The sequence below is a fragment of the Rhinichthys klamathensis genome, unplaced genomic scaffold (assembly GCF_029890125.1).
Source record: "Rhinichthys klamathensis goyatoka isolate OS25496 unplaced genomic scaffold, OSU_Roscu_1.1 h1tg000947l_1, whole genome shotgun sequence".
In the NCBI taxonomy this organism is placed as follows: Eukaryota; Metazoa; Chordata; class Actinopteri; order Cypriniformes; family Leuciscidae; genus Rhinichthys; species Rhinichthys klamathensis.
This window is the reverse complement of record NW_026607271.1, coordinates 433,548-447,500: the sequence shown is the minus strand read 5'-3', so window position 1 is coordinate 447,500 and position 13,953 is coordinate 433,548. Positions and strand designations below refer to the sequence as shown.

Sequence of the window (13,953 nt, the reverse complement as noted above, 5' to 3'; positions counted from 1 at the left end):
GGTGCGACCCCTCGTGTTTCTCCCATGGTGCGACCCCTCGTGTTTCTCCCATGGTGCGACCCCTCGTGTTTCTCCCATGGTGCGACCCCTTGTGTTTCTCCCATGGTGCGACCCCTCGTGTTTCTCCAATAGTGCGACCCCTCGTGTTTCTCCAATGGTGCGACCCCTCGTGTCCCCCGATCGTAAGACCATACGGCACTGTTTGAGGGAAGCATCTGTAGTGTTGTCCGAAACCATAGTTATTGAGTGCACTCATGCAATCCCACAATGCATTGCAATAACGAGCGTGCAACCGATGTACGCCAAAACGGCTAGAGAATACCCAGAATGCACTGTGAATGAATTCCCGTGTTTGACCAGAAGATGGCGCCGCAGAATCCATTTTCCAAACTGGTCCAATGTGGATACAGCGTAATATCATACGGGTGAAAAGTCCCTTTTATTTGATTATTAAATTGTTTAATTACGGTTTAGACTTGCTAGTTTCCATGTGTATGTAATGCTTCAATGATTCGCGATCAAGAGGTGTTTATAATTCATACTAGAGAGAATTATATTGGGACAAACTAACTTTTTTATCTCCAGAAACAGATAAACTTATATCTGCTTAACATTTACATTTACATTTATTCATTTAGCTGACGCTTTTATCCAAAGCGACTTACAATTGCTATATATGTCAGAGGTCGCACGACTCTGGAGCAACTAGGGGTTAAGTGTCTTGCTCAGGGACACATTGGTGTCACGCAGTGGATTCGAACCCGGGTCTCTCACACCAAAGGCATGTGTCTTATCCACTGCGCCATCACCACCCACAACATGCTTAAAGTTAATGTTGTGTATTTTTAGCACAAGCCAACCGACTAATAGCAATTGATTTCAATGCATTTTTAATCAGGCATTTCAGTCGTTAACTAAAACTAAAATGAAATGAAAATAAAAATGAATGAAATTTAAATAGCAATGTTAAAAAACAATAAACTAATGAAATAAAAATAAAAATAAATGAAACTTAAATAGCAATGTTAAAAAATCAATAAACTAATGAAATGAAAATAAAAATAAATGAAACTTAAATAGGAACGTTAAAAAACAATAAACTAATGAAATAAAAATAAAAATAAATGAAACTTAAATAGCAATGTTAAAAAATCAATAAACTAATGAAATAAAAATAAAAATAAATGAAACTTAAATAGCAATGTTAAAAAATCAATAAACTAATGAAATGAAAATAAAAATAAATGAAACTTAAATAGCAACGTTAAAAAAACAATAAACTAATGAAATGAAAATAAAAATAAATGAAACTTAAATAGCAACGTTAAAAAACAATAAACTAATGAAATGAAAATAAAAATAAATGAAACTTAAATAGCAACGTTAAAAAAAAAATTTAATTAAATGAAAATAAAAATAAATGAAACTTAAATAGCAATGTTAAAAAAACAATAAATGAATGAAAGGAAAAATAAATAAATTAAACTTAAATAGCAACGTTAAAAAAAACAATAAATTAATGAAATGAAAATAAGAATAAATGAAACTTAAATAGCAATGTTAAAAAAACAATAAATTAATGAAATGAAAATAAAAATAAATGAAACTTAAATAGCAATGTTAAAAAAACAATAAATTAATGAAATGAAAATAAAAATAAATTAAACTTAAATAGCAATGTTAAAAAAACAATAAATTAATGAAATGAAAATAAAAATAAATGAAACTTAAATAGCAATGTTAAAAAAACAATAAATTAATGAAATGAAAATAAAAATAAATGAAACTTAAATAGCAACGTTAAAAAAACAATAAACTAATGAAATGAAAATAAAAATAAATGAAACTTAAATAGCAATGTTAAAAAAAACAATAAATTAATGAAATGAAAATAAGAATAAATTAAACTTAAATAGCAATGTTCAAAAAACAATAAACAAAGAAAAAACATGACGAAATTACTAAAAATGAAACTAAAATTAACACGAAAACCAAAAAAGCGAATTCAAAATATGAATAAAATTTAAAATAAAATGTAAAATATTTTTATTTTATTTAAAATTTAGTTTTTATTTTAAATAAAATTTAAAATAAAAACTAAAACAACACCGTGTCCCAAGACACAGACCCTCAGAAGTGCCTACATTCTCTAATTAACTAATGCAAGTAATTAATAAGTGCAAATGCGTAATATTAATCTCCAAATGGCGTCTGATTTAACGGCATGCTGGGAACGGAAAGCCCTCGGTCGCCGATGGAATTGAATTGAGAGGTTGCACAAAAGCTTCTTTCTTTTATTATGCTAATGGCCGGCTCTGACAGGCAGAACGGGGGAGAGAAGGCCGATTTAATTAGTGCTAAAGAGGAAACGTGGAATCATTTTCAACACAAACAACAAACACTGACAAAGCAAAGGAAACAGCATTATAGCGGGACTAAAGCATTCGCTCGGCTGTTGTTATCGGGTGTAGGATGAAACGAATCTGACCTAGTTACGGACCGAAGCTGTGAACGTTCTGCGCCGTTGCTTTAGTCCCGTTGCTTTTAAGAGCATATGCCACATCTTATTACTGTGTGTGTTTCAGGAATGTGACGCAGCCAATAGGACTGGTCATGTTGCATTTCACGTGCATTTGTGAAATCTCAGAGGAATCTCTAAAAGTCAGTGGCATTTAGACCTGGAGGGCGTGCGGTTAAAAGCTGCTCTCTCTGCTCATGCACGAACCCCACTGTGGAGAAGCCGTCGAGCATTGTGTCGAAACACCCTTCTGGAAGTCTTTTTTTTTTTTGTATAGTTTTATTTTCAGTTATGATACATGAAACAAAACCTATATACATAACATTACATTTGACATTTTTCAAACAACAACACGCAATTCAGACCTCACTTATTTGGCTGTACTAATCATATAAAATCTAAAATGTAAGGAATGTAATTTCAATTAATTTGCAATAAGAGAAGGTAAATGCTCCAAAAAAGATCCCCAAATTTTTTTCTAAAGTTTTCGGTGATTTCCTAACATTGAAAAGGATTTTCTCAGGGGTGCAATATGAAATGAGTTCATTGATCCATTGTTTTCTTGATGGAGAATAAGTCGACTTCCAGTTCACTAATATACATTTTTTCCCCCGACCTTCTGGAAGTCTTGATAGGAAATGCATGATTAAATATGGAGAAATATTACATTATTAAAGAAATATACCCTTAATGTTGCTCCAAACCCATATTAATTATCTCTGACCTGTTGTTTTATATACAGATGAAACTCGAAAAATGAGAATATCGTGCAAAAGTTCAGTAATTCAACTTAAAAGGTGAAACTAATGTATTATATAGACTCATTACATGCAAAGTGAGATATTTCAAGCCTTTATTTGTTATAATTGTGATGATTATGGATTACAGCTTATGAAAACCCCAAAGTCAAAATTTGAATATTGTGAAAAGGTTTTCATAAGCTGTAATCCATAATCATCACAATTATAACAAATAAAGGCTTGAAATATCTCACTTTGCATGTAATGAGTCTATATAATATATTAGTTTCACCTTTAAAGTTGAATTACTGAACTTTTGCACGATATTCTCATTTTTCGAGTTTCATCTGTACTATGAAAGAACTTGACAAGATGACAAGCTTCAAAAATGACAAATAAACACCATAAAACGAATTAAAGTCATCATTTATTAAAAATATTGCATGCAGATATTTGTTTTAAAACATCTGAACAAATGCACAAATGCAATTTAAGAGATTTTCATTTAATTTCATAATTTTTGGTTTGTTCGTCAGACACAACTTTGAATATTTGAAATAAAGTCGTATACACTATTGCTGCTTTTATATATTTATTTATATTCATTCAATATGCGTGAATGACCTTGAAATGTAGTTCAAATAATGTCAGTTGCTAAACAATATTTAATGCTGAATGGTTGTAAAAAAAAGTGAAAAAAATTTTTTTATCAAAACTTTGAAACAATGTTGCAATATCAACATTGATTCGATTTGCAGATGTATAATTTATGTCTTAATATTTTCACAAAACAAAATGTTTTATTCAACCTTAATCCGTGACATTGATTTCCCTTTGAATAAATGTTAGGATTAGTGTTATTACAGATTCGGCCGCAGGAATATTAGGCTGCCGTCACTTTAAGAGCTGCACGGATCCAATATACTGATACACATGTGTTTCCTCTGTCAACTGTTTATGTTCACTTAAAACATAAGCGATTGTGTGTAATAACCAACATATTTTTGTGTGTATTTGTTCGTTCAAGTTCAAGTTCAGTATCGCGCACTATTCCACTTTCCTTTTCTTAAGCATGAATGGTTTAAAATCATTAAAATGCACACATTTTATAACAAGTCTCCGATTCCTGAGCTTAAAGGGGCGGTTGATTATGATTTCAGTTTTCTAACTGTAGTTAGTGTGTAGTGTTGCTGTTTGAGCATAAACAACATCTGCAAAGTTACAATGCTCAAAGTTCAGAGCAAAGGGAGATATTTACTTTTACAGAAATCACTTTTTAAGGACTACAACAAACGGCTGGTAGAACTACACGAGCTTCCTCCCGGGTTAGTGACATCACAAACCCTAAAATTTGCATAAACCCCGCCCCCGGAACACGATTTATAGATTATCATGACAGAATATGCTAATCAACAGTTTCTGACATTTTAGTGTGTGTCTCTGTGAGGTACTGCTCACACACACACACACTCACAAGCTCATGAAGCTCCGCCCCCTGTGCTGAGAGCTGCAGCTCATTTGCATTTAAAGGGACAGACACAAAACGACACGTTTTTGCTCACCCTCAAAAAGTGACAATTGTTAACATGCTATATAAAAATATCCGTGGGGTATTTTGAGCTAAAACTTCACACACACACACACACACACACACACACACACACACACACACACACACACACACACACACACACACACACACACACACACACACACACACACACACACACTCATCTATTTTATATCTTGTGAAAAGGGGCATTATACCACCCCTTTAAGTATCCGAATCCAGAGTTTGAATCGATTTTCGATTCCCACCACTAAGTATCACAGGAGCAAGTTTAGCTCTTGCTACAGTACGTTGCTGTGGTGCGGCCCGTCTTGACCCAGTCTGACCTCGTCTTTTACTTGCCTTGTTCTCAGTTCAAATTGGATTTGAGCGTTCAGTGCCGGATCCCATAGAATGATCCTCTTGATTCCATGCAATCCCTCAATCCTGCGGGAAGAGACAGGCCAGCGCTGTGTCAGCCGAGGGGAAGATGGGCGAAGCTACGCACAGATGCAGTGAAAGACTGTCCAGATGGACTGAGGATATTCTCATGCAGTACAAGGCAGTTACTATGTTGTTGGTAATGTTCAAACTCTGCACATTTCCCCCCCAAAACCATGCTTAACTCATCTTTGATCACCAAAATTACATTTAAAAAAAAAAGTTCCTTGAAAAAATGTTCTTCATGCCTTAAAATATCTTGAATGTAACTCGACACCCTTGCCTCATTTAATATGCGCGGTGCTATGAATATGCAAATGAGCCCCGCCTCCACTCACTCACTCAGCTCAGAGATCCACTGGTTGACGATCACACGTTGATCTGATTGGTTACAAGGTCGTTTGTGACGTCAGAAACACCAGCGATTTCAAACCGTGTTTTTGAGACTGTCTTTGGTTCACTGCAGTTTTAAGGAGGAAATACTCAGCAATGCTGTCGACTTATGAACTTACACATGGTTTGGATATTAAAACACCACATACACACATAAACAACATTAAAAGCTGGATATTCAACTACATTTCAGCTCGACTTTAAAGTGATTCCAACAATATGGTGTATCTGTGCTGTTATTGTTATAGTTATAGTGTGGAATCTGCTATTCTTTTATACACTGTAAATATTATATCATCAGTAAGTTATGACAACATGTTTTTTTACATTGCTTTAACTCATCAAAATAAGCTAAGCAATTTTTTTTTACCTTTTTTATAAGTAATACACATTCAGTTTTTAAAAGTTAGTTTAATGCAATTTAAGTTGAAATGACTTAAATTTGTAAGTACATTCAACTGGATGTTTAAGGCACCAACTTTTTTTTTACTGTGTATTTAGAATTATATTGTTATTGTTAAAGTTATCCTTGGTTAGGTGTGAATCATAAACGTTTGTTGGTCACAGAGGTCACAGCTTATCCAAAAGCCAATTGTAGCATGATGCAAGCAACATGCTAATCGAGTTAGCATCTAGCTAAAAACATGCTAGCAACATGCTAATCATGCTAGCATCTTGCTAAAAACATGCTAGCAACATGCTTATCATGCTAGCAATATCCTAATCATGTTAGCATGATGCTAGCAACATGGTAATCATGCTAGGTTGATGCTAGCAACATCCTAATCATGGTAGCATGATGCTAGCAACTAGCTAAAAATATGCTAATAAATGTTTATCATGCTAGCAAAATATTAATCATGCTAGCAAAATGTTAATCTATGTAAAGGCCCACTAGGGACTAACATTGAGAATTAGCCTCGGCTAAAATGTCATAGTATGGAACATGAGGTTATGTAACATACTTGTCCATATTCAAATAAACCTAAAATAAAATAATCATGCTAGCATAATAGTAGCAACATGCTAATCATGCTAGAAACATGCTAATCATGCTAGGTTGATGCTAGCAACATGCTAATCATGCTAGCATCTAGCTAAAAACATGTTATCAACATGGTAATCATGCTAGTATCTAGCTAAAAACATGCTAGCAACATCCTAATCATGCTAGCATGATGCTAGCAACTAGCTAAAAATATGCTAGCAAAATGTTTATCATGCTAGCAAAATGCTAATCATGCTAGCAAAATGTTAATCTATGTAAAGGCCCACTAGGGACTAACATTGAGAATTAGCCTCGGCTAAAATGTCATAGTATGGAACATGAGCTTATGTAACATACTTGTCCATATTCAAATAAATTAAAATAAAATAAAATAAAATAATCATGCTAGCATAATACTAGCAACATGCTAATCATGCTAGCAAACATGCTAATCATTGATGCTAGTAACATGCTAATCATGCTAGCATGATGCTAGCAACATGCTAATTCTAGGATTGTTATTGTTATAGTTATCCTTGGTGTGAATCATAAACGTTTGTTGGTCACAGAGCTTATCCAAAAGCCAATTGAAAATCCTATTGTTTAAAAAAAAGAAATGTCATCGTTATTGCACATTCAACTCTCCACACAACTTTAGGTAACATTAATCTTTCGTAAAGCAGGGACGGATTTAAACTCTGCGTGTGAAAAGGCTAGCGCTGATTCTTCTGGGCGCTTCGTCTCCTTCGACGGCTGTTGATGCTTTTAATGAGAGCTGTAAACGTCAGAGACACAAGCAAACATCCATTCCTGTCCCACTCAGATGCGATGGAGACGAACTCTCCGTTTGGCCTGACACGATCACTATCGATCCCCGGGGACTGTGTGTCCAGTGATCACACACACACACACGATAGGGTGTATTCTCGGAGCGACGCTGTTTTTGTGGGCCGATTGAAATCTCCAGGGTTTGCTCTATATATTCGATAAGCAGAAAACAGCATATTTTTGGAAAGCCAGACGCATGGCCTGTTGATTTGCCCGATGCTCATTGACCGGTTGTTGATGAATTCTGCTGTATTGCGGCAGGGTATTGCACCGCTCAGCTGTTTCTTCTTATTTTCTCTGGTTTTCACCAGAGGTGGACAGCAACAAAGTACACTTAGCCTACTTGAGAACTCACTTTTTGAGTATATGTACTTTACTTGAGTATTATTTTTTCTGGAAACTTTTTACTTTAACTTCTCTACATTTTAAAAGGAGAAATATCATCCTTTTTACTCCACTAAGTGAAACTCGAAATATTAGAATATCGTGCAAAAGTTCATTTATTTCAGTAATTCAACTTTAAAGCTGAAACTATATAGACTCATTACATGCAAAGTGAGATATTTCAAGCCTTTATTTGTTATAATTGTGTATAATATAATATAATATATAATATAATATATTATAATAATCCATAATCATCAAAATTATAACAAATAAAGGCTTGAAATATCTCACTTTGCATGTAATGAGTCTATATAATATATTAGTTTCAGCTTTTAAAGTTGATTACTGAAATAAATGAACTTTTGCACCATATTCTAATTTTTCGAGTTTCACCTGTAGATGTGTACTTCTTTTGTAGGAGTGTTAAATAAATAAAAAAGAAGATGATTACGGCTGTCTTTTTTCTTTTGTCAATTCAGTTGTTTAATTTCTATAGGTTTTATATCATTCTAAAAGCTCTTAATCACACAGATACTACAAACTGGCTGGTGTATTCGGGATGGGCAACGAATAATCGCGATTAATCGCATCCAAAATAAAAGTTTGTGTTTAAATAATATACTGTATGTGTGTGTAGTGTGTATAATTATTCTGTGTATATAAATACACACATATGCATGTATATATTTAAGAAATATTTGCATGTATATACTGTATATATATTTATACATAATTTATATTATATATCAATATAAATATTTTATATATTAATAACATATTCTTCTTAAATATATACATGCATGTGTGTGTATTTATATATACAGAATAATTATAAACACTACACACACATATATTATGTAAGCACAAACTTTTATTTTGGATGCGATTAATCGCGATTACTTTTGATACTTAAGTACTTTTAAAAACGAGTACTTCTGTACTTTTACTTAAGTAAAAATCGGTCTTTACAACTAATATTTGACCAGTAGTATCTGTAGTTTCACTCAAGTAAGGAAGTTTTTGGTTTTCACATCCATTTCCACTGTGTCTCTACATTTACGTTTACATTTATGCATTTGGCAGATGCTTTTATCCAAAGCGACTTACATTGCATTTCAAGGCACACATCAGTTCTTGCTTTCCCTCTATCATCCCCGTCCCTTTCCACACCGTTAATCTTCTCTACTAAAGAACAGTTTCATTCTTTTATCTCTTGCTTTTTATGTCCATTTCAACCTTCCTTTACTCTTCTCCACCCAGAAGAAACTCATAGATTGCACATGAGATGGTCTAACACAGCCTCTCCTAAAAGTCAAGATGAAATCATCAAGATGGTCTGATTGTTATTGATTTAGTAGCGCACATTATTGCAGAAAAGAAGGAAAATGTCTTCAATTACCTAAAATGCACTTTGTCTTCCTCTGAAAATGACTTTTCGTGCACTATTTTAGCTCAGTTTCTCTATAAAATCAAGTCCTTGCAATGAATCTTTCTGTTATATCCAGTTTCGCAAAGAGAGATGCGTCAAATTATGCTAGTAAAATGAGTTACAAATGACAAATTATGTTGACTTTAGGAGAAATGAGGACATGGTAAGAGTCAAAGTTATTGTGATTATTAAAAGAAAATCAACTCAAAAACCTTGCACTAAAAATAGTGGTTTAAAAGTAAAAGTACATTTGAATTCGGCTGAAACAGTGTTAAAATCAAAATGCAAAACTATATTAATCTTGAGTTATACATTTGAATGTGGATATTATAGCTATGTATTTTGTATTGTTTGTATTTTTAATTTGAGATAAAAAATTGGGTTTTGGAAGAATTTGATGAAATTGAAAATTTGACTTTGGTATATCTTGTCAAATTTGAGGCATTTTAGTCAATCTTTGATCACCAAAATGACATATTGAAACGTTTTTTCTTGATATCTTGAATGTAACTCGACACCCTTGCCTCATTGAGAATGCGCGGTTCTATGAATATGCAAATGAGCCCCGCCTCCACTCACTCACTCAGAGATCCACTGGTTGACGATCACACGTTGATCTGATTGGTTACAAGGTCGTTTGTGACGTCAGAAACACCAGCGATTTCAAACCGTGTTTTTGAGACTGTCTTTGGTTCACTGCAGTTTTAAGCAGAAAATACTCAGCAATGCTGTCGACTTATGAACTTACACACGGTTTAAGCGTATTAAAAACACCACATAGACACATAAACAACATTAAAAGCTTGATTTTCAACACAGGGGGAGAAACATCAAAATCTCATTATGTTCTCCATATTGAGATGTGATATTTCTTTCCTATGGGAACCACTATGTCCATTGTTATGTTTCCTCCATCTCTCATCACACCTTTCTCTCTCTTTGGCGCATCAGTACAGTAGCTGCATTATTGAAATTCATTATTCATGAGTCTGCATGAGCTAGTTACATGCTGCGTAAAGAGGGCAAGCATCACAGCGAGGCTGGATCTCGGGTTGCTGGAGGGGACACTGGGAAAGTCAGAGCCGGGGGGTCGAGATGCATGTTTCTCAGAGATCACAAGCTTCGAGACCCAACGAGCCCGGCGTGCGCGAGCCTCTCGTGACTGTTGCATGACTGCCGCCATCGCATGGTTTCATGTGCACTGGAGTGAAAGTCACAGAGCCACACACACACACACACTCGTTAATAAAGCGTGTGCTCGACGGACGAGGCTCAGCACAGAAAATAGATTAATCTATCAGGATTAGTGCGGATATGCAGATTTATTTGCTGATTCGGATGCGGACCAGGTGTGCAGTTACGCACACAGAGTCAAAAGGTCTGCCTTTGTGTATTTCAGATGATGTTAGAGATGTCTTGGATGATATTGAACAGGCTGAACTGATTCTTAGACGTCTAATGCTAAAAAATCTCAATGTATTTGCTCTGAAATGGCTTTAAAGTTGTTGTTTTTTAGGGATGCACGATATATCGGTATCGGCGACATATCGGTATCGGCCGATTTTTAATGTTATCGTTATCGGCCCGATAAGAAAATTTGGCTGATATATTAAAGCTGATAAATAATGGATTATTTCCTTCAGCTGAGACACTTTAAATGTTTTGAATTGCTTGAAATATGATTGGAATTACAGGTGAAACTAAAAAAATTTGAATATCATGCAAAAGTTCATTTATTTCAGTAATTCAACTTAAAAGGTGAAACTAATATATTATATAGACTCATTACATGCAAAGTGAGATATTTCAAGCCTTTATTTGTTATAATTGTGATGATTATGGATTACAGCTTATGAAAACCCCAAAGTCAAAATTAGAATATTGTGAAAAGGTTTTCATATCTGTAAGCCATAATCATCCAAATTATAACAAATAAAGGCTTGAAATATCTCACTTTGCATGTAATGAGTCTATATAATATATTAGTTTCACCTTTTAAGTTGAATTACTGAACTTTTGCACGATATTTTTATTTTTCTAGTTTCACCTGTACATGGTCTGTCATATCGGCTATATAAAATCATCATGAGAACATTATAATTGTGTGTTGGGGATGTGGCTTTTAATGGTGAGACTTTTGTTTTTGTAATCAGGCTCTCAAAAACTACATAAAAATTTGGATTTAGGTTTATCGGCCAATATATCGGTATATATACCGGCTTTCAAATATAAAGATTTATCGGTTATCGGTATTGACCCAAATTGTATATATCGGTCCATCTCTAGTTTTTTCTCTCTCAGGAAACATTTGGAATTGATACATTGAATTAAACCGATTCTTAGAAATGAATCAGATTTACCAAGTCTAATGCCACTTATAAATCAGAGAAGATACATTAGTAACAACGAATCTCAAAGTATTTGCTCTTAAACGACTTAAAAAGAGTCATATTTTCAATCAAACAGTCATCGTTGCCAAGTAGATTCAGATTGTTTTAAAGTCAGCATGTTACGTAAGTTGTGCTCGTCTTTTCTCCTCTATTGTTCCGTATATCCGAGTGAAACGCTTCTGGGACAAGAAAAAATGTGGGCGGGGCTTGATTTTGTCTGTGAGGATTTGATTGGATGGTTGTGGTTTGCTATTGGCTGATCTCATGTGAGTGACAGGTTATAGCCCCGCCCACATCATCAGAGAAGAGATGCTGCGAGAGGAACTTATTCTCATTCAAGATTATTAAAACAATAATGATGTGCACCGATAAATCATTCATAATAAACACTGCAATATTCAATAATAAAAAAAAATTGTTCATTTTGATTTAGCGACTTTGATGCAAGTGAAATACAGTAAAAGCTAATCAAAATAGACAACCTTTAGAAAAATCATATATTAACAATATTGCTTAATTTCGATGTGTTGCCCAGCTATGTTCAATATGCATGTGTGTATAAACACAATCAAATATAGACATGAAAGTCTGTTTCATCCAGACTTCCTTAATTTATTCACATGATGTTAGTAGTGCATACATACATTTCAGACTCTAATTATGATTATGATTGTTTCCCTAGCAGATCAGTTCTCATTGGTCCTGATGGTTGTGAGGCCCCGCCTCTGCCACCTCTCAGCCAATCCACACAAGAGAGATGTGACGTCCAATCACGCGCTGAGATTTCTGCGTTCTGGAGCTGTTAGGACACAAACCACACCCAGGTGAGATCAAGCTACTCTGGTGAAAAGATGTATATTAGTGTGTGTATATTAGTGTATGTATTAGTGTGTGTATATTAGTGTGTGTATATTAGTGTGTGTATATTAGTGTCAGGTGTGACAAACGCATGCTTCCAGCTGCGACCGTAAGCGCATTTTCAATTAGAAACACACAGGGATTCATCTTTCTGAAGATGCTGAGCTTTCACTCCCTCTGGGATTTAAGATATTTGAATAAATGCAACCTTCACTGTGTGAACAGGTAGTTTGGTGTTAAAGTCCCTCTGTAGGCAATCATTTTATCCATTAAAACTCATCTTTGATCACCAAAATACAATTTTTCCTTCAATCTTCATGCCTTAAAATATCTTGAATGTAACTCGACACCCTCGCCTCATTTAGTATGTGCGGTTCTATGAATATGCAAATGAGCCCCGCCTCCACTCACTCCCTCAGCTCAGAGATCCACTGGTTGACGATCACACGTTGATCTGATTGGTTACAAGGTCGTTTGTGACGTCAGAAACACCAGCGATTTCAAACCGTGTTTTTGAGACTGTCTTTGGTTCACTGCAGTTTTAAGGAGGAAATACTCAGCAATGCTGTCGACTTATGAACTTACACATGGTTTAAGCGTATTAAAAACACCACATAGACATATAATAACATTAAAAGCTGGATTTGCACCTTTAAAGGAATAGTTCATCCAAAAATGGAAAAGTCTGGTATATTTCGTTCATCTGCTCGTTTCCATTCAATGAAAGCAAACTTTTTTTTTTATGTTCCATAAAAGTAGTCCATATGAATATTTATGACTATTTATATGGAAAGTAATTGCTTTTGCATCAACTTACATGTAGGTCAGTCAGCCTCACACACATTGCAGTGGGTCACAGTCACATTACATGAGTGTTGAAGGCCAGTGCAGTCAACCAGCAATGTGAAGCACTCAAGCAAATATAATAAATACTAATGCTGAGTGTCCTCTAACAGATCAACATCTACAGTCGTCTCGCTTTGGGGAAGATCCTCTCGAGGGGTTGACCCAGTTACTGAGCTCAAGGGTTACGTTACATATTGAAAAGTGGTTCTATCAGTAATGGATCGTGATGAGAGCAAGCGGTCTTACTTAACAGCGTGCATGGTGCTTATTATAGACGTGTGTGTGTGTGTGTGTGTGTGTGGGAGGACATGGGGGTTGGGACAGACATGGCAGGGAGGGTGTCGAGTTACTGTAGGAAACATTAATAGATGCGTTGCAGATTTCCGGTGTGATCTGCTTCTGAACCACATGGTGATCCTGTTAGAATGACTTATAACTCGATAAACTCTGATTAATAGATGAAGAATAGAGCGATGCTTGTTATTGTGAGCATCATTAGGTGTTTGATTGACAGCACTAATTCCCAAACTTTGATTTAGGGGTGGGCGATATGGCAAAAAATATCATATCACGATTTTTTGTTGAT

The 13,953-nt window shown here is 34.8% G+C and overlaps 1 protein-coding gene across 5 annotated transcripts in view; it reads left to right on the top strand.

Annotated features, from left to right (window-relative positions):
• frmpd1b (FERM and PDZ domain containing 1b) overlaps positions 1 to 13,953 on the top strand; it is an 84,488-nt gene that overhangs the window by 5,645 nt on the left and 64,890 nt on the right. For 3 of the 5 annotated variants that reach the window (XM_056244229.1, XM_056244231.1, XM_056244227.1), the window contains exon 2: positions 12,349 to 12,487. The gene's annotated coding sequence lies outside the window, so the exon portion shown is untranslated. Of the gene's footprint in view, positions 1 to 12,345; positions 12,488 to 13,953 lie in introns of all 5 variants that reach the window. The other 2 variants (XM_056244230.1, XM_056244228.1) reach the window with 1 other exon arrangement.